The sequence below is a fragment of the Arachis duranensis genome, chromosome 6 (assembly GCF_000817695.3).
Source record: "Arachis duranensis cultivar V14167 chromosome 6, aradu.V14167.gnm2.J7QH, whole genome shotgun sequence".
Lineage (NCBI taxonomy): Eukaryota > Viridiplantae > Streptophyta > Magnoliopsida > Fabales > Fabaceae > Arachis > Arachis duranensis.
Genome location: NC_029777.3, coordinates 13,491,801 through 13,492,250, shown reverse-complemented (window position 1 = coordinate 13,492,250; position 450 = coordinate 13,491,801).

Genomic DNA, 450 nt, shown 5'->3' with positions numbered 1-450 from the left:
CGCGCACCAAGTTTTTGGCGCCGTTGCCGGGGATTGTTCAAGTTTTGAGCAAGCTTTTGGTCCGGTAACATCAGTGCCAAAAATCCGGCAACAGCACCAAGTTTTTGGCGCCGTTGCCAGGGATTGTTCAGTTTGGACAACTGACGGTTCATCTTGTTGCTTAGATTAGGTATTTATTTTTTTGAAATTTTTGAAGATGAATTCTAGAGTTTCATGATGATTTGTTGAAGTCTGGCTGGCTGTGAAGCCATGTCTAATTTCATTGGACCGAGGTTTCAACTTATCATCACAAGAGCTTGTTGATCAATCTTGCTATTGGAGCAGTGATCTGCTAAGGCTTGGCTGGCCTTTGGCCATGTCTAGTGTTTTGGACCGAAGCTTTCTTTGAAAGCTTGGCTGGCTGTGAAGCCATGTCTAATTCCTGGACCGGAGTCTTAGACTAGCATTGCA